The sequence below is a fragment of the Oncorhynchus nerka genome, linkage group LG1, assembly GCF_034236695.1.
Source record: "Oncorhynchus nerka isolate Pitt River linkage group LG1, Oner_Uvic_2.0, whole genome shotgun sequence".
NCBI lineage: Eukaryota > Metazoa > Chordata > Actinopteri > Salmoniformes > Salmonidae > Oncorhynchus > Oncorhynchus nerka.
In genome coordinates, this window is record NC_088396.1 from 46,003,768 (window position 1) to 46,024,818 (window position 21,051).

The 21,051-nt window shown below is 44.2% G+C and overlaps 1 protein-coding gene across 1 annotated transcript in view; it reads left to right on the top strand.

Annotated features, from left to right (window-relative positions):
- The window catches only part of LOC115130412 (contactin-associated protein-like 5), a 186,953-nt gene that overhangs the window by 53,032 nt on the left and 112,870 nt on the right, over nt 1–21,051 (top strand). The window lies entirely within an intron of this gene.

Here is a 21,051-nt window from a genome sequence, read left to right on the forward strand (position 1 = left end):
CACATTATGACATAAATGTTTGGGTTTGCTGAAGTAGATTTTAATCAGACTGAATGTATGGAAGATGTATGGCACTTCTAAATACCACTTCTGGATAAGAAACGTGTGACTCAGCATCTGAGCTCTATATCTTCCTTCTGCCGGATAAAAGGGAGTTTTAATCCACTCTTTCAAGTCTTTACTTCTGTTTAGTATTGCCATGAGGGACAGACAAACGGTTATCAAGGTTTCTAGACTTGTTTCTGTTCCTGTGGTTTAAAATCAAAACAAAGGATGGCTTTTGCAGATGCACATACAACTCTTCAGGCAACTACAACCCCCTGGACAAACATACTGCATGTTGCAACTCTTCAGGCAACTACAACCCCCTGGACAGGCCTAAACACATGTTCCTCTATCACACCATTCCAGGTTGTGGACTAATAATGTTATTCATGTCCACACACGATTCAGATATGGTGCAGTTGGCTCTCTGTCCATTTCCCCCCCACAGATGCAGTGTCATTGAAAAGTCACACTCTGGAGGAGGAAAGATTGATTTACTTATCAAGTCCCTTTATTGCCTCATCAAAATGGATGCCATGTCTCACCCTGGAGGTGTGAACTTTTCATTACTCACACTCTCAGAAACAGATGGGTGAAAGAGTTTAGCCCGACTACTCCTTTTATTTTTCCCGGTACAGTCATTCTGAGCCTACCTGATGCTCATGTAGTAGTCATATAGGCTAGGCCCAACCATAGGCCAACAACACTTCTGTTTCTGGTCATTGAGGTGTTGTAGGGGATGCCGCAGCAATTCCAGTGACCTTTCTATTAGGTGCTGTCACTTGTAACCAAGCAGACATAAACCTTGCACTATTGTTGTTTGTGTGAGAGGTGTAGGAGCCATTAGATTCAGAGTAGTGGACATAACTGTGCTGACAAGCCAGCTTGGGGCTCTTATGGAGCTGACATGGACACATATCACTCCACACCCATCCCACTGGGCACAAAATTGTTGAATCAATGTCATTGTTTCCATGTCATTTCAACCAAAAAACATCTGTGATTATGTTGAACGTGGAAAACTGATTCGATTTGCAAAAAGTAATTAATGTATTGTTTTTTTTAAATTCACCCAAACTTGAACCTAAATCCAATGACATGGTGAGATTTTTTGTTGATTTCACCTTGAGTTCACAACTCAACCAAATGTAAATCAAAACTAGACGTTGAACTGACCTCTGTGTCCAGTGGATAATCTATCTTCATCTCCTAGCTTTTGTCACTTAATGGCAGGTGATCCTTGATTCCTCATAGTGGAAAGATATGAGGAATCATAGGCGAGTGTTCATCAGTACACATTTATTACTGTCGCTGCATATCTTCTCCCCAAAGAAATGTATTTTAGACACTTTAATGCCTCATAAGTTGTCATCTCAATGATAGTTTTCGAGAGCATAGTGCCATAGTCGATTCTCAGATGTACTTTGCTAGGAGGGAATGTGTGTACTTTGTGTCTCATAAAAGTATTGACATTCAAAGACAGGGATAGAATGTTAAACTTGCTTTGGCCAAGAAAATTGCCACAATAATACCCTTGTTAATAAAATGAAAATCTTTAACTTGGAGAGCGCATCATATGTTTCTAACTCTTATTAAACAAATAGATCAGGGTAATGATTGGTATTTTTGGTCAGCCATTACATACAAAGCAGCTGAAAATGAAATTGTTCTAACAAAACAAACTACATTTCTGCAATAAAAGCTCCATCGTAATTGTTTGACGGTTATCAAATCTGTAATATTTGCCGTACCAGGCAGTGATACAGCCTGACAGGATGCTCTCAATTGTGCATCTGTAAAAGTTTTTGAGGGTTTTAGGTGCCAAGCCAAATTTCTTCAGTCTCCTGAGGTTGAAGAGGCGCTGTTGCATCTTCTTCACCACACTGTCTGTGTGGGTGGACCATTTCAGTTTGTCAGTGATGTGTATGCTGAGGAACCGCAGTCGAGAAAGCTTTCCACTTTCTCCACTGCGGACCCGTCGATGTGAATAGGGTGATGCTCCCTCTGCTGTTTCCTGATGTCCACGATCAGCTTCTTTGTTTTGTTGACATTAGGTGAGTGTTTTTTTTCCTGACACCACACTCCCAGCCCTTACCTCCTCCCTGTAGGCTGTCTCATCATTGTTGGTAATCAGGCCTACAACTGTTGTTTCATCTGCAAACTTGATTATTGAGTTGGAGGCATGCGTGGCCACACAGTCATGGGTGAACAGTGAGTACAGGAGGGGGCTGAGAACGCATCCTTGTGGGACCTCAGTGTTGAGGATCAGTGACGTGGAGGTGTTGTTTCCTACCTTCACCACCTGGGAGTAGCCCATCAGGAAGTCCAGGACCCAGTTGCACAAGGTGGGGTTTAGACCCAGGACCTCGAGCTTGATGATGAGCTTGGAGGGTACTATGGTGTTGAATGCTGAGCTATAGTCAATGAACAGCATTCTTACATAGGTATTCCTCTTGTCCAGATGGGATAGGGCAGTGTGCAGTGTCTGTGTATCTATTGGGGCGGTAAGCAAATGTAAGTGTGTCTATGGTGTCAGGTAAGGCAGAGGTGATATGATCCTTGACTAGTTTCTCAAAGCACTTCATGATGACAGAAGTGAGTGCTCCGTGGCAATAGTCATTTAGTTCAGTTACCTTTGCTTTTTGGGTAAAGGAACAATGGTGGACATCTTGAAGCATGTTAGGACAGCGGTCTGGGATAGGGAGCGATGGAATATGCTGTTAAACACTCCAGGCAACTGTTCTGCTCTGAGGACTCAGTTAGGGATGCCGTCTGGGCCGACAGCCTTGCGAGGGTCAACACGCTTAAATGTCTTACTCATGTCAGCCACAGAGAAGGAGGCACTGTGTTAATCTATTTGACATTGAGATTAGAAATGATTCACTTTGTTTCTAAATGCTAACCTTGTAGCATAGGTCACAGGCTAATTCTGCCTACTGGGCATGTTTGAAAGGGTTAATGCGACATCAATTATATTATGTACTATAAAGTTCTAAAAGTGCTGATAACCGTAACATTTAACATTTATTTTTCATTGAACCTTTATTCCACCAGTAAATCTCATGAGGTTTGTTCTTCCGTTCTCCGAGAGACTTTGTCCTTAATAAAGAAGAGGTGAATGTCACTCTCATTCAAACCATGCTGCTGTAAAGGTTTCCGAGGTTCAACCCGCTCTTTATTCTCCATGAAAGGTGTCACTGATTCTTTTGATCTCGGGCACACGGCACTTTTCAGAAACTTTTATTCTCTCCTGTGAATCAGACAGGGCACATTTTTTTTGAGAATGGTATTCATTGACATGCTGCTGGTAATTGTCACCAGGTATCCAGGATCAAAGACGCTGAGAGGCCAGAACAGCTGCAACATTGTCGTTGTTGCATACAAATGTGAAGGAAATAAAGATGTAAACAGGTTGTGCTTAGTTAAAACCTACGCTTCTTAAAAGTAATCTTTTATCTCACAGTTTAGGTCACACATTTGTTTTGAACCTTGATTAACAGGTAACATATTATGTAATAGGAGATCTGTTAAGCAGTCATTTAGGCCTTATGAAAGGCTTCATTAAGCATTCATAAGTTATACTTGGTTTAAAGTGTGACGATAAACAGACTAACAAACCTATTAGTGCCAAGTGCTGCTCGCAGGCTCTCATTACCCCTGATTGAACACATGACCATATACATCAGAACACAAGCTCCCTCTACTTCTGTTCATCCCTTATTTCCAGCTCTCTAGTCTTCCATTACATGCAGGCTTGAGCAGCCCACAGGCCATTCAATATGTAGTCTATTACCATGTGGAAATTGGTTAGCTTAAGAGCATGGTCTAATGGTCAAAGTAGAATGTCTATGACCCCAATATGATTCACTATCTGACTTCATTATTATGTGAAGGTTATAGGCCCATAATAGTATCTACTGGGTATAGCCGTGCATCTCCACTATGATATACAAAACCTACAGTTGAAGTAGGAAGTTTACATACACCTTAGCCAAATACATTTAAACTCAGTTTTTCACAATTCCTGACATTTAATCCAAGTAAACAAATTCCCTGTCTTAGGTCAGTTAGGATCACCACTTTATTTTAAGAATGTGAACAATCAGAATAATAGTAGAGGGAATTGTTTATTTCATCACATTCCCAGTGGGTCAGAAGTTTACATACGCTCAATTAGTATTTGGTAGGATTCCCATTAACTTGGGTCAAACACACTCCTGACAGAACTGGTGAAACTGAGTCTGGTTTGTAGACCTCCTTGCTCGCACACGCTTCTTCAGTTCTGCCCACAAATTTATGATAGGATTGAGGTAAGGGCTTTGTGATAGCCACGCGAATACCTTGACTTTGTTGTCCTAAAGCCATTTTGCCACAACTTTGAAAGTACGCTTGGGGTCATTGTCCATTTGGAAGACCCAAGCTTTAACTTCCTGACAGATGTCCTGAGATGTTGCTTGTATCCACATAATTTTCTTGCCTCATGATGCCATCTATTTTGTGAAGTGTACCAGTCCCTCCTGCAGCAAAGCACCCCCACAACATGATGCTGCCACCCCCATGCTTCACGGATGGGATGGTGTTCTTCGCGGCTTGCAAGCCTCCCCCTTTTTCCTCCAAACATAACGATGGTCATTATGGCCAAGCAGTTATATATTTTTGTTTCATCAGACCAGAGGACATTTCTCCAAAAATGATGTATGATCTTTCTCCCCCTGTAATAAATGGATTGATCACATCACCTAGATCAGGGGTGTCAAAGTCAAATGGACGGAGGGCCAAATAAAAAAATCAGCTACAAGACGAGGGCCGGACTGTTCGAATGTTCATTGAAAAATGTTTAAATGACGCATATAGTCTAGTGAACCTAATTGAACCTACTGAAAACCTAACAAATATATTACAATATGATCAGATAAATAAAGCAATATTTTCTTATGGCTCTGTCAGTAATCTTTAATTTTCAACAGACACAAAAGACAAATTTCCTTTATATAAATATCCCCATAACATGAACATTAAATGAGAAACCGGTATTCAAGGCACCATCAGTAGACTATATTTTCTATTTTAGCAAAAGTGGGCTAAATTTACTTCAAAGAAAAACAATAATAGCAATTTTCTATCATCCACTCAACTGAAATATTTTTAAAATATAATTGGATTGAAATACAAAAAAATAAAGTGCAAAAATCTATTAATCAAAAACAACACTTTGTTTAAGGAGAAGTAACATGCAGTGAAAACAAATATTAAATTTTAACTTTTAAACTTGAACTGAGTAAAAACTCTAAATATGTGATTGCACAGTAATGTTCACTTGTTTGAGGTTGAGGGTGATACTTGGTGGTGTCCCATCTTTTCCACAAGTTCATCAATGTTCGGGGTAAGGCTCTGAGCTGAAGAAATCCTCAGAATTGAGTGGAGGTGTTCAGCAGTAAGTCGACTTCTGTGTGATGTTTTGTTCAGGTTCATCAAAGAAAACAGTTGTTCACACAGGTATGTGCTGCCAAACATAGACAACGTTTGAGCAGCCTGGATGCGCAGCTGGGGCATTGTGCCGGGAGGAAACGGGCGAACTCCGCAGCACCCACTGCCGCATATTTTGCCCTCAGTGCATCATTGCATTGGAGGTCAATCAACTCCATTTGGAGGTTTGGTGGTGAGCTTTCCACGTCAACAGCAAATGGGTTACCGAGCAGTTCCAACCTGCTTTTTGTGCTTCAAAGTCAGCAAATCGGCCGAAAGTCAGCGGCAAGCATACCTATTTTATCAGCCAACTGTGTGCCGGGAACGCACTGGTAGAGAGCTTCTCTTTCATGGTCTGGCAGCTGGGAAAGTGGCTCAAATTTTCTTTCCGCATCTGCGTCTCCCACAGAGTCAGTTTGGTTTTAAATGCCTTCACTGTACTGTACATATCAGAGATGACACGATCCCGAATCCTGCAGCTGCAAGTTTATTGCATTCAGATGACTCGTAATGTCACACAGAAAAGCCATTTCACACAGAAACATTTCGTCTCGGAGTTGTGTTGTGTCTTTCCCTTTGCTGTCCAAGAACAGACAAATCTCCTCACGAAGCTCGAAACATCTTTGAAGCACCTTTCCCTGGCTTAGCCATCGCACCTCTGTGTGATAAGGCAAATCACCATGCTCCGTCTCCGTCAGAAATGCCTTGAACTGGCGGTGATTCAAACCTTTGGCTCTGATAAAGTTAACTGTGCGCGTGATGATGCTCATTACATGCTCCATTTTCAAGGCTTTACCGCACAACGCTTCCTGGTGTATGATACAATGATAAGCTGTCAGCTCACCTGTCGCGTTTTCCTCTTGCATCTTTTCCCGTATCTTCGCCACCAGTCCGCTCCTGTGTCCACACATCGCAGGTGCTCCGTCGGTTGTCAAACCCACGAGTTTTTCCCAAGGCAGCTCCATCTCATTTACACATCTTGACACCTCTTCATACAAATCATGCCCCGTAGTTGTGCCATGCATAGGACGTAAAGCCAAAAACTCCTCTGTCACGCTTAGGTTGGAGTCCACTCCGCGGATGAAAATTGACAACTGGGCAATGTCAGAAATGTCGGTGCTCTCATCCACAGCCAAGGAATATGCAATAAAATCTTTTCCCTTTTTCACAAGCTGCTCTTTTAGATTGATGGACAACTGGTCTACTCTCTCGGCAATGGTGTTTCTGCTCAGACTCACATTTAAAAAGAGTTGCCTTTTTTCTGGGCAAACTTCACAAACTTTAATCATGCAGTTTTTGATGAAATCCCCTCCGTAAATGGCCGGGCTGATTTAGCGATCTCTTCTGCCAAAATAAAACTGGCCTTGACAGCAGCCTGGCCTTGTGATTTGGCTTTTTTGAACAGAGCCTGTCGAGATTTGAGGCCTCGTTTTAATTCCTCTGCCTTTTGTAGCCTTTGTTCCATGTCCATATTCTTGTTTTTGTCCGCGTGTTTCGTTTCATAATGTCGTCTCAGATTATACTCTTTCAGTACCGCCACACTTTCTCCACACAGAAGACACACAGGTTTTCCAGCTACCTTCGTGAACATATACTCCGACTCCCACCTTGTTTGAAACCCCCGGTTCTCAGTATCCACCTTCCGTTTTGCCATTTTTGATGGGTATCTGAAAGTTAATTTTACTGTGATGCTGACGACTGCTGTGCCAATAAATATTGAAATGAAGCAGCCTACTGCTCGGTGCGTCACCTTTGCATTGTGGGAAATGTAGTATTGGTGCGTGTAAAAGATCTGCGGGCTGCCGGCTTGCTGCGGGCCGGTTCTAATAATAAATCAAGATCATCCCAGGGGCCGTAAAAAACCTTCTTGCGGGCCGGATGTGGCCCGCGGGCCTTGACTCTGACATATGTGACCTAGATGAATAACAGAACACACACAGGCTTTTTGATTGTAGCTCGCTTGCTCTGGCAAATGTTAGCTATTAGCTGTGTACAAAGCCAGGGGATTGTTTAAAAGAGAAACTCACATCTACAACTATGAGAGTTAGTTAGTACTCCCTTATTTCTGCTGATCATCACCTGTTATAAAATGACAACAATTGTAACATTCTGGGTGGGAAGTCAGGCGCAGGAAACAGATAGTTCAATATAGTGCTCTTTTAATGCACACACGGTGAACAACGGCCACCCCACGAAACACTGGGTGCTCAAAACAAAACTGTCCAGCGAACTCCACGAACATAAACCAACAGGTTCGTCTACACCAAACACAAAGATTACAATAATTAATCCCACACAAAGAAACGGGCGGGCCGGCTGACTAATAAAGCCCAACTAATTACAACAAACTCAAAACAGGTTTAACCAATAAACACATAAGGAGGAGGAGGAAAGAATCAGTTGCAGCTAGTAGGCCGGCGACGGCGACCGCCAAGCGCCACCCGAAGAGGAGCCACCAGCAGCGCGCCGACACCGGCCTTGAGGTCGACCCGGAGGACGAGGCGCAGGGCGATCCGGATGGAGGCGATGGAAATCCCTCAACATTGACGGATCCAAAATGTCCCCCACCGGTACCCAGCACCTCTCCTCCGGACCGTACCCCTCCCAGTCCACGAGGTACTGCAGGCCCCTCTCTAGTCCAGAATGGCCCGTATCGTGTACGCCGGGGACCCTTTGATGTCCAGAGGGGAAGGAGGGACCTCCGGCACCTTACTTTCCTGCAGGGGACCAGCTACCACACAGAAATGCCAACGGTGGCGGTGTTGCGGCCTATTTTCAGAACCACATTCCTGTAAAGCTTAGAGATTGTCACGCCCTGACCTTAGAGCTTTTTATGTCTCTATTTTGGTTTGGTCAGGGTGTGATTTGGGTGGGCATGTTCCTTTGTCTATGTTTTTGTATTTCTTTGTTTTGGCCGGGTATGTTTCTCAATCAGGGACAGCTGTCTATCGTTGTCTCTGATTGGGAACCATACTTAGGTATATTTTCCCCACATGGTTTTTGTGGGTAGTTAATTTCTGTTTAGTGTTTTCACTTTACAGGACTGTTTCGGTTATTCTCTAGTTTATTTTTGTTATAATGTTCAGTAGTGTTCAGCATGAAGACTTACCACGCTGCACTTTGGTCCAAAATTCCTCTTCTTCCGACGACGAATACCGTTACAGAGATGATCTAATGTTAAATACTGTTGAAATAATATGGCTACAGGTTCATCTGCCTCACCTAAAGCCCATTCCTATGGGAAGCTGCTATAGACCACCAAGTGCTAACAGTCAGTATCTGGATAATATGTGGGGAATACTAATGCAGTATCCAAATCCATAGGATGTAGTGATCACGATATAGTATCCATATCTAGGAAAACCAAAAGTTCCAAAGTCTGGGCCTAATATAGTGTACAAGAGGTACAAGAAGTGTTGTCGTGATTCATATGTTGATGATATAAAGGACATTTGCTGTTCTGTGGTGTGTAATGATGAGAAACCAGACATTGCACTTGACACATTTATGAAACTACTTATTCCAGTAACTAACACGCACGCAACCATTAAGAAAATGACTGTACAAACTGTTAAATCCCCTTGGATTGATGAGGAATTGAAAAATTGTATGGTTGAGAGGGATTAGGCAAACGGTATGGCAATTAAGTCATGCAGTTAGTTTTTTTCTGTTTGGCAAATGTGCTGCAAATTAAGAAATCATATGACTAAACTAAATAAAAAGAAAAAGTAACTACACTTTGAAACAAAGATAAATTACAAGAAGAATGATAGTACAAAGCTTTGGGGGGCCTTAAATGAAATTCTGGGGGAAAAAGACAACTCCTCCATTGAAGTGAATCAGATGGCTCATTCATCACAAAGCCCACTGATATTGCAAACTACTTTAATAACTTTTTCAGATAAGCAAACTTAGGGATGACATGCCAGCATCAAATGCTGACACTACACATCCAAATATATCGGATCAAATTATGAAAGACAAGAATTGTACTTTTGAATTCCGTAAAGTCAGTGTGGAAGAGGTGAAAAAATCATTGTTGTCTATCAAAAATGACAAGCCACCAGGGTCTGACAATCTAGATGGAAAATTACTGAGGATAAAAGCAGACGATATTGCCACTCCTATTTGCCACATCTTCAATTTAAGCCTACTAGAGAGCGTGTGCCTTCAGGCCTGGAGGAAAGCTAAAGTCATTCCACAACCTAAGAATAGTAAAGCCCCCTTTACTGGCTCAAATAGCCAACGTATCAACCCTTAGTAAAGTTCTGGAAAAAATTGTGTTTGACCAGATACAATGCTATTTTAAAGTAAACATTTTGACAACACAATTTCAGCAAGCTTATAGGGAGGACACTCAACAAGCACAGTACTTACACAAATGACTGATGATTGGCTGAGAGAAATTGATGATAAAATGATTGTGGGGGCTGTCTTGTTAGACTTCAGTGCAGCTTTTGACATTATTGATCATAATCTGCTGCTGGAAGAACTTATGTGTTATGGCTTTACACCACCTGCTATAATGTGGATAAAGAGTTACTTGTCTAACAGAACACAGAGGGTGTTCTTTAACATTTACATTACATTACATTTAAGTCATTTAGCAGACGCTCTTATCCAGAGCGACTTACAAATTGGTGCGTTCACCTTATGACAGTTGACGTTGTGAAGCATTTTCCACAGTCAGCGCAGGAATAAAGATTTTCTCCTGTGTGTATTTTTAAGTGTATTTTTAGCTTTGATAGAATTGGGAAAATCTCCTCACAATGTGGGCAGTGGTGAGACCTCTTTGCTATGTGATCTTCCTGCTGTTGCTCTCTGGATGTAGAGAATGTCTCAACATGGTCTCCATGAGAAACAGATTTCCCAATCTTCTCAGACTCTTCTTCATCTTTAATGTTAACATTCAGCTCCAGTGTTTGACTGCAGTCTTCCAGCTTCACTGATGCCATCTCTGGGTCCTGCAGAGAAAACTGGGCTCCATTGTCACAATCAGGACCCAGTGACTGTAGGTTTGGACTCAGTGTGGAATGAGAGAGGCAGGCTGGGTTTGTCCTCACTGTTGATGTTACCGGCCTCAGACATAATTCTAGTCGTCCTGTAGTAATACATAGAAAAGGACACAAATGTTATGTTCTTAACATTAGAGTTCTGGCGTTTTCGTTATTCTGAAGAATGTTGTGTGTCTGCCCTGAACTTCCTGTTCCCCCACTACCACAGTGCAGCCACAGACAGAACAAGGAACCCTATCAAATATAATCCAGTTAGAATCAGGAATTCCCCAGGGTAGCTGTTTAGGCCCCTTGCTTTTTTCAATTTTTACTAACGACATGCCACTGACTTTGAGTAAATCAGAGTTTCTATGTATGCAGATGACTCAACACTATACACATCAGCTACTACAGTGAGTGAAATGACTGCAACACTCAACAAATAGTTTTTGAGTGGGTGGTGGGAATACGTTAGCCCTAAATATTTCTAAAGCTAAAAGCATTGTATTTGTAACAAAACACTCACTAAACCCGGTACCTCAACTAAATCTTGTAATAAATAATGTGGAAATTTGAGATGACTAAACTGCTTGGAGTAACACTAGATTGTAAACTGTCATGGTCAAAACATATTGATGCAGTAGTAGCTAAGATGGGGAGAAGTCTGTCTATAATAAAGCGATGTTCTGCTTTCTTAACTTCTCTAGAGTAGGGGGCAGCATTTGGAATTTTGGATGAAAAGCATGCCCAAATTAAACAGCTTTCTACTCAGGCCCAGAAGATAGGATATGCATAGAATTAGTAGGTTTGGATAGAAATCACTCTAAAGTTTCCAAAACTGTTAAAATAATGTCTGTGAGTATAACAGAACTGATTTGGCAGGCGGTAACCTGAGAAAGATCCATTCAGGAAGTAGGATTTTTTGTTGTTGTTGTAGTTTTCTATTCAATGCCATTACGGTATCCACTGACTTTGGACTCAAATTGCAGTTCCCATGCCTTCCACTAGATGTCTTTTTAGAAATTGTTTTAGGCTTGTAATCTGAAAAAATGAGGGAGTAAGAGCAGTCTGAATGAGTGGACCCTGCCGTATCACATAGCTTTTTCATGCGCGCGACCAGAGAGAGTGCCTTTCTTGTTTACCTTTTATATTGACGACGTTATTGTCCGGTTGAAATATTATAGGTTATTTATGCTAAAAACAACCTGAGAATTGAATATAAACATCGTTTGACATGTTTCTATGAACTTTACAGATACAATTTGTATTTTTTTGTCTGCCTGTTGTGACTTCGTTTGAGCCTGTGGATTACTGAAGAAAATGCGTGAAGAAAACTGAGTTTTTCGGATATAAAGAGAGACTTTATCGAGAAAAAAAGGAACATTTATTGAATAAATTAATGTCTTCTGAGTGCCACCATATGAAGATCATCAAAGGTAAGGGATTCATTTGATCTCTATATCTGACTTGTGTAACTCTTCTACTTGGCTGGTTACTGTTTGTAATGATTTTTCTGCTTGGCTATGTTCTCAAATAATCGTAAGGTATGCTTTCGCCGTAAAGCATTTTTGAAATCTGACACCGTGGTTGGATTCAAAAGAAGTTCATCTTCCAATGTAAAATAGTTGTATTTTTTCTGAATTTTTATAATGAGTATTTCTGTATTGCAATTGGCTCAGAACAGGGCAGCACGGCTGGCTCTTGGATGTACACAGAGAGCTAATATTAATAATATGCATGTCAATCTCTCCTGTCTGAAAGTGGAGGAGAGATTAACTTCATCACTACTTTTATTTATGAGAGGTATGTTGAATCCACCAAGCTGTCTGTCTAAACTACTGGCACACAGCTCGGTCACCCATGCATACTCCACAAGACATGCCACAAGAGGTCTCTTCACAGTCCCCAAGTCCAGAACAGACTATGGTAGGCATGCAGTACTACATAGAGCCTTTACTACATGGAATTCTATTCCACATCAAGTAACTGACGCAAGCAGTAAAATTTGATATAAAAAAACAGATTAAAAAAACACCTTATGGAACAGCGGGGAATGAAGCAACACAAACATTGGCACAGACAAACACACACACACACACACACACAATAACATACGCACTATACATACATATGGATTTAGAACTGTAGATATGTGGTAGTGGTGGAGTAGGGGCCTAAGGGCACACAGTATGTTGTGAAATCTGTGAATGTATTGTAATGTTTTAAAATTGTATTAACTGCCTTAATTTTGCTGGACCCCAGGAAGATGGGGATCCATAATAAATACAAATATTATACAAAGCTCCACAGCAGAGAATGGCGTATCTATCCATTGGATGTAACCACGTTCTTCGTTTGTAGAAAGAGAGTCGGACCGAAATGCAGCGTGTAGGTTACTCATGACTTTAATGAAAGAATGCGTACATGAAATAACTCAATAACATACAAAGCAAAACAACAAACGGAACGTGAAACTAATTACAGCCTATCTGGTGACTATAACACAGAGACAGGACAAACACCCACAAAATACAACGCGAACTCAGGCTACCTAAATACGGTTCCCAATCAGAGACAACGATAAGCAGCTGACTCCAATTGAGAATCACCTCAGGTAGCCAAGCCTAACTAGACACACCCCTAATCAACACAATCCCAATTACTACAAACCCCAATACGAAACACAACATATAAACTCATGTCACACCCTGGCTTACCCAAACATATACCAAAAACACAAAATATAATGACCAAGGCGTGACAGAACCCCCTCCCCTAAGGTGCGGACTCCGGGACGCACCTCAAGAGCATAGGGAGGGTCCGGGTGGGCGTCTGTCCATGGTGGCGGTTCCGGCTCGGGACGTGGACCCCACTCCATTAGTGTAATAGTTCCTCCCCTTCGCATCCTGGGGTAATCCACCTTCTCCGCCGACCATGGCCTAATAGTCCTCACCCTGATCCCCACATAACTGAGGGGCAGCTCGGGACAGAGGGGCAGCTCGGGACCGAGGGGCAGCTCGGGACAGAGGGGCAGCTCGGGACAGAGGGGCAGCTCGGGACAGAGGGGCAGCTCGGGACAGAAGGGCATCTCGAGACAGAGGGGCAGCCCGGGACTGAGGGGCAGCTCGGGACTGAGGGGCAGCTCGGGACAGAAGGGCATCTCGGGACAGAGGGGCAGCCCGGGACTGAGGGGCAGCTCGGGACTGAGGGGCAGCTCGGGACAGAAGGGCATCTCAGGACAGAGGGGCATCTCAGGACAGAGGGGCATCTCGGGACAGAGGCAGCCCGGGACTGAGGGGCAGCCCGGGACTGAGGGGAAGCCCAGTACTGAGAGGATGCCCAGTACTGAGAGGACGCCCAGTACTGAGAGGACGCCCAGACAGGTAGTAGGCTCCGGTAACTCCTGGCTGGCTGGCGGATCTAGCTGCTCTATGCAGACTGACAGCTCTGACTGCTCCATGCAGGCTGACAGCTCTCTGCAGACTGGCAGATCCTGGCTGACTTGCACTTCTGGCGGATCATGGCAGACTGGCACCTCTGGCGGATCCTGGCAGACTGGCACCTCTGGCGGATCCTGGCAGACTGGCACCTCTGGCGGATCCTGGCAGACTGGCACCTCTGGCGGATCCTGGCAGACTGGCACTTCTGGCGGATCCTGGCAGACTGGCACTTCTGGCGGATCCTGGCAGACTGGCACTTCTGGCGGATCCTGGCAGACTGGCACTTCTGGCGGATCCTGGCAGACTGGCACTTCTGGCGGATCCTGGCAGACTGGCACTTCTGGCGGATCCTGGCAGACTGGCACTTCTGGCGGATCCTGGCAGACTGACGACGCTGGGCAGACTGGCGACGCTGGACAGACTGGCGACGCTGGGCAGACTGGCGACGCTGGGCAGACTGGCGACGCTGGGCAGACTGGCGGCGCTGGGCAGACTGGGAGCACTGGCGGCGCTGGACAGACTGGAGACTCCGGCAGCGCAGGAGAGGAGAAAGGCTCTGGCTGCGCTAAACAGGCGGGAGACTCCGGCAGCGCAGGAGAGGAGACAGGCTCTGGCTGCGCTAAACAGGCGAGGCGCACTGAAGGCCTGGTGCGTGGTGCTGGAACTGGAGCTACAGGATCGAGGACACGCACAGGAAACCTGGTGCGGGGAGCTGCTACCGGAGGACTGGTGTGTGGAGGTGGCTCTGGATAGACCGGACCGTGCAGGCGCACTGGAGCTCTTGAGCACCGAGCCTGCCCAAGCTTACCTGGCTCGATGCCCACTCTAGCCCGGCCAATAGGAAGAGCTGGTATGTGTCGCAGCTGGCTCTGCACCCGCACTGGAATCACCGTGCGCTCCATAGCATAACACGGTGCCTGCCCGGTCTCTCTAGCCCAACGGTGAGCACAGGGAGTATGCGCAGGTTTCCTACCTGGCATAACTATTCTCCCTTCTAGCCCCCACCCAATAATTTTTTTGGGGTGACTTTCCGGTTTCCAACCGCGTCGCCGTGCTGCTTCCTCATACCTGCGCCTCTCCGCTTTAGCTGCTTCTATTTCCTCCTTGGGACGGCGATATTCTCCCGGCTGCGCCCAGGGTCCTTTACCGTCTAATTCCTCCTCCCATGTCCAAATCTCCAAATGGTGCAGTCTCTCCCACTGCAACTGTTCTTCCCGATTAACAGGGAGAGTAGGCTCAGGTCTGACTCCTGACTCAGCCACTCTCTCTCTGCGCTTTCCCCCGTTACTTTCCGTTTTCGCTCTGTATAGCCGTGCTTTCCTTCTCAAATCCATACGTCTATAGCCCTCCTCGCATTGCTGTAGGGAATCCCAGGCGGGCTCCTGCACTCGCTCTGGGTCATCCGCCCACCTGTCGATTTCTTCCCATGTAGTATACTCCATACTTCTGCTGTCCATAACGTCGTCCTTTAGCTCCTGCCAGTTCACACGCTGCTTGGTCCGTGAGTGGTGGGTGTTTCTGTAACGGCGTTCTTCGTTTGTAGAAAGAGAGTCGGACCGAAATGCAGCGTGTAGGTTACTCATGACTTTAATGAAAGAATGCGTACATGAAATAACTCAATAACATACAAAGCAAAACAACAAACGGAACGTGAAACTAATTACAGCCTATCTGGTGACTATAACACAGAGACAGGACAAACACCCACAAAATACAACGCGAACTCAGGCTACCTAAATACGGTTCCCAATCAGAGACAACGATAAGCAGCTGACTCCAATTGAGAATCACCTCAGGTAGCCAAGCCTAACTAGACACACCCCTAATCAACACAATCCCAATTACTACAAACCCCAATACGAAACACAACATATAAACCCATGTCACACCCTGGCTTACCCAAACATATACCAAACACACAAAATATAATGACCAAGGCGTGACATTGGACCATTTTAAGCCATACACTCCACAGAGCTGGGCTTTACGGAAGAGTGGCCAGGAAAAAGTAATTGCTTAAACTAAAAAATAATCAAAAAAGTTTGGTGTTTGCCAAAAGTCATGTGGGAGACTCCCCAAACATATGGAAGTAGGTCCTCTGGTCAGATGAGACTAAAATTGAGCTTTTTGGCCATCAAGTAAAACACTATGTCTGGCGCATACCCACCACCTCTCATCACCCCGAGAACGCCATCCCACAGTGAAGCATGGTGATGGCAGCATCATGCTGCGGGGGTGTTTTTCACCGGCAGGGACTGTAAACTGGTCAGAATTGAAGGAATGGTGGATGGCGCTAAATACAGGGAAATTCTTGAGGGAAACATGTGTCAGTCTTCCAGAGATTTGAGACTCGGATGGACGTTCACCTCCCAGCAGGACAATGACCCTAAGTGTACTGCTAAAGCAACACTCGAGTGGTTTAAGGGGACACATTTAAATGTCTTGGAAGGGCCTAGTCAAAGCCCAGACCTCAATCCAATTAAGAATCTGTGGTATGACTTAAAGATTGCTGTACACCAGCGGAACCCATCCAACTTGAAGGAGCTGGAGCAGGTTTACTTTGAAGAATGGGCAAAAATCCCAGTGGCTAGATGTGCTAAGCTTATAGTGACATACCCCAAGATACTTACAGCTGTAATTGCTGCAAATGGTGCCTCTACAAAGTATTGACTTTGGGGGGTGGGGGGGGGGGGTGAATAGTTATGCACGCTCAAGTTTTATTTTTTTTGTCTTATTTCTTGTCTGTTTCACAATGAAAAATATTTTGCATCTTCAAAGTGGTAGGCATGTTGTGTAGATCAAATGATACAAACCCCCGAAAAATCAATTTTAATTCCAGGTTGTAAGGCAACAAAATAGGAAAATGCCAAGGGGGGTGAATACTTTTGCAAGCCACTGTATATTAAGTGTAATACTAAATGGGGAGGGCATGAACGGCAACAACACCAGGACACAGGGCGCTTTGCTCCCGCTTGACAAGCACTACTGTCTGGCAAGGAGTGAGAAGTCTACCTAGTAGCCAATATACTCACATTCACTGAATATTTCGTATTTGAAACTCAAACATTAATTAAATTTTTGTATAATCTTACAGGTTCTTTGTCATCCTCCATACGTTATAGTCCAATGCATCCAACATTATGCATGCCCACTATGATATTGGACATCTGTTTTTTGAGAACCCGTCTGGTTTAGAAATCCAACTCTTATTGCAGAGCACATTGTACAACTGCTTTTAACCTGTTGCTTCTACTCGGGACGCTTGCGTCCCAACTAGAGCTCTGGAAATGCAAATGCGCTACGCTAAATGCTAATAGTATTAGTTAAAACTCAAAAGTTCATTAAAATACACATGCAGGGTATCGAATTAAAGCTACACTCGTTGTGAATCCAGGCAACAAGTCAGATTTTTAAAATGCTTTTCGGCGAAAGCATGAGAAGCTATTATCTGATAGCATGCAACACCCCAAAAGACCCACAGGGGACGTAAACAAAATAATTAGCATTTCGGCGTTACACAAACCGCACAATAAAATAGAAAACATTCATTACCTTTCACCATCTTCTTTGTTGGCACTCCTAGATGTCCCATAAACACTATTTGGGTCTTTATTTCGATTAAATCGGTCCATATAAAGCCTAGATATCGTTATATGTAGACTGTGTGATAAACGAAAAAAACATCGTTTCAAAACGTAACGTCATTCTTTAAAATTCAAAAAGTCGACGATAAACTTTCACAAAACACTTCGAAATACGTTTGTAATGCAACTTTAGGTATTAGTAAACGTTAATAAGCGATAAAATTCATCAGGAGGCGATGTAAAGATCATTAGCTGTCCGTCTGGAAAAATGTCCGGCTAGAAACTCAACGAAAATATCCGGTCCTAGACCGGATTAGATACGGTGTCCTGTATGTGTTTGACCAAGAAAAAACTCGAAGGGAAATGACAAGACTCTAGACACCCTGTGGAAGCTGTAGGTACTGCAACCTCAGTCAATTAATTGTGGTTCACGTTTATCAATGGGTTCAAGTAGCGCATGGATATATTTTCCCCATTTTCAGTGATCAGTTTTTCCTGTGCTTTTCGATGTAAATGCCGTTCTGGTAAAGCCACAGCAGTGATTTAACCAGTTTTTTAAACGTCTGAGTGTTTTCTATCCACACAGACTAAGCAAATGCATATACTATATTCCTGGCATGAGTAGCAGGGCGTTGAAATGTTGCGCGATTTTTAACAGAATGTTCAAAAAAGTAGAGGGTCGACTGAAGAGGTTAAAGAATGTTGTATTGCAAAGTATGCTATGCCATTTGTGTTGGCTAAAATGCACATGCAGCTGTCGTTTTAAAACCTCCATTCTAGCATACATGACACACACACCTATCTATCTACATGGTTGTATTTGGGTTTCTATGCAACGTATATGATGGAATGTTTCTTTCAGCCTGCAGCTAGTGACTTGAAATGACTATGGTAGAGGTAACTCCCTGGAATAGTATGTATTTGTAACCTACTAGTTTTCAAATTATGACAAGGTCAACATTTTATTATTTTACCCCCCAATCTCCCCAATTTCGTGGTATCCAATTGTTAGTAATTACTATCTTGTCTCATCGCTACAACTCCCGTACGGGCTCGGGAGAGATGAAGGTCGAAAGCCATGCGTCCTCCGAAACACAACCCAACCAAGCCGCACTGCGTCTTAACACAGCGCGCCTTCAACCCGGGAAGCCAGCCGCACCAATGTGTCGGAGGAAACACCGTGCACCTGGCTACGTTGGTTAGCCTAAGGCAAAAGGCTTCCTGCAGGGATGGGGGCTGGGATTAAAAATAAAAATACATTAAATACAAATATAGGACAAAACACACATCAAGAAAACAGGGGCAATACAACAGTACATAAAGAGAGACCTAAGATGACAACATAGCATAGCAGCAACACATAACAACACAGCATGGTAGCAACACAACATAACATCAACATGTTTGCAACAGAACATGACAGCACCACAAAATAGGGTACAAACATTGTTGGACACAAATTAAATCAAATCAAATGTATTTATTTAGCCCTTCGTACATCAGCTGATATCTCAAAGTGTTCAACAGAAACCCAGCCAAAAAACCCAAACAGCAAGCAGTGCAGGTGTAGAAGCACGGTGGCTAGGAAAAACTGCCTAGAAGGCCAAAACTAGGAAGAAACCTAGAGAGGAACCAGGCTATGAGGGGTGGCCAGTCCTCTTCTGGCTGTGCCGGGTGGAGATTATAACAGCACATGGCCAAGATGTTCAAATGTTCATAAATGACCAGCATGGTCAAATAATAATAATCACAGTAGTTGTCGAGGGTGCAGCAAGTCAGCACCTCAGGAGTAAATGTCAGTTGGCTTTTCATAGCCGATCATTAAGAGTACCTCTACCAATCCTGCTGTCTCTAGAGAGTTGAAAATAGCAGGTCTGGGACAGGTAGGTAGCACGTCCGGTGAACAGGTCAGGATTCCATAGCCGCAGGCAGAACAGTTGAAACTGATGCAGCTGCACGGCCAGGTGGACTGGGGACAGCAAGGAGTCATCATGCCAGGTAGTCCTGAGGCATGGTCCTAGGACTCAGGTCCTCAGAGAGAGAGAAAGAAAGAGAGAAGGAGAGAATTAGAGAACGCACACTTAGATTCACACAGGACACCGAATAGGACAGAAGTACTCCAGATATAACAAACTGACCCCAGCCCCCCGACACATAAACTACTGCAGCATAAATACTGGAGGCTGAGACAGGAGGGGTCAGGAGACACGGTGGCCCCATCCGATGATACTCCCGGACAGGGCCAAACAGGAAGTATATAACCCCACCCACTTTGCCAAAGCATAGCCCCCACACCACTAGAGGGACATCTTCAACCACCAACTTACCATCCTGAGACAAGGCCGAGTATAGCCCACAAAGATCTCTGCTACGGCACAACCCAAGGTTGGGAGCGCCAACCCAGACAGGAAGATCACATCAGTGACTCAACCCACTCAAGTGACACACCCCTCCTAGGGACAGCATGAAAGAGCACCAGTAAGCCAGTGACTCAGCCCTTGTAATAGGGTTAGAGGCAGAGAATCCCAGTGGAGAGAGGGGAACCGGCCAGGCAGAGACAGCAAGTGTGGTTCGTTGCTCCAGAGACTTTCCGTTCACCTTCACACTCCTGGGCCAGACTACACTCAATTATATGACCCACTGAAGTGAAGAGTCAGTAAAGACTTAAAGGTTGAGACCGAGTCTGCGTCTCTCACATGGGTAGGCAGACAATTCCATAAAAATGGAGCTCTATTGGAGAAAGCCCTGCCTCCAGCTGTTTGCTTAGAAATTCTAGGGACAATTAGGAGGCCTGTGTCTTGTGACTGTTGCGTACATGTAGGTATGTACGGCAGGACCAAATTAGAAAGATAGGTAGGAGCAAGCCCATGTAATTCACAGACAACAACATAAAGGGCAAGAAGGTAGAGCCAACAATACATGACGCAAGCAGCCACAACTGTCAGTAAGTGTGTCCATGATTGATTCTTTGAATGAAGAGATTTAGATAAAACTGTCAATTTTGAGTGTTTGTTTCAGATCGTTCCAGTCGCTAGCTGCAGTGAACTGTAAAGACAAGGGATCCAGGGATCCAGGGTGTATGCTTTGGGAACCTTAAACAGAATGTGCCTGGCAGAACAGGTGTTGTAGGTGGAGGATGAGGGCTGCTGTAGATATCTCAGATAGGGGGCAGTGAGGCCTAAGAGGGTTTTGTAAATAACAACAACCAGTGGGTCTTGCAACGGGTATACAGAGATGACCTGTTGACAAAGGAGTATAGAGTGCAGTGATGTGTTCTATAAGGAGCATTGGTGGCAAATCTGATGGCTGAATGGAAAATAACCTCTTGCTGCTCCAAAGCACCCTTACCTGCTGATCAACATATTACATCTCCATAATTTAGCAGGGGTAGGATGGTCATCTGAGTCAGGATTAGTTTGGCAGCTGGAGTGAAAGAGGAGCGATTACGATAGAGGAAACCAAGTCTAGATCTAACTTTAGCCTAGCTTAGATATGTGCTGAGAGAAGGACAGTGTACAGTCT